This window comes from Malurus melanocephalus, unplaced genomic scaffold, assembly GCF_030028575.1.
Source record: "Malurus melanocephalus ecotype Western Australia unplaced genomic scaffold, MMel_1.1 scaffold_541, whole genome shotgun sequence".
Lineage (NCBI taxonomy): Eukaryota > Metazoa > Chordata > Aves > Passeriformes > Maluridae > Malurus > Malurus melanocephalus.
Window position 1 is genome coordinate 419,956 of NW_026623773.1, and position 575 is coordinate 420,530.

Consider the following 575-nt stretch of genomic DNA (forward strand, 5'->3'; position numbering starts at 1 on the left):
GTGTCCCTGCCCATGGAATGGGGGGAATGAGATGAGATGAGATGAGATTTAAGGTCCCTTCCAGCCCAAACCAGTCTGGGATTTGGGGATTCTCTCACAGCTTTGTGGGAGAAGAGCAGATCCCCTCTGAAGCCCTCAGCCCAAGCAGTTGTCCAAAGGCCTCTGTGGTCCAGCACCAGGAATTCCTTTCCCATAAGGAATAAATTTATGCTTCTTGGGCTGCAGGATCAGCCTGTGGCCGTATCTACCCTAAAAACTGCTCTGWTATTTGTCTGGAGATAATTAAAGATACTCACACCACCAGGCTCTGAACCAGGGGTGTTCATTCAGGAAAACACCTCTGCTCACCAATGTTTAAACTGCAATAATTAACACAGCACAATTTCATTTAAATTATAGAATTATTGTGACATTTCATAGCTGTCATTGCTAAAGCCCCCAGCGAATGCTCTCACAACACAGTTGGGTTTATACATGAATAAAACACCCTTTAAATCTAAAGGCTCTGCAATGGTGCTCATAATTCTGCCTGCTGAGCCAGAAGTTCTGCTCTCCCAGCACTGAGGAGCTTGAAG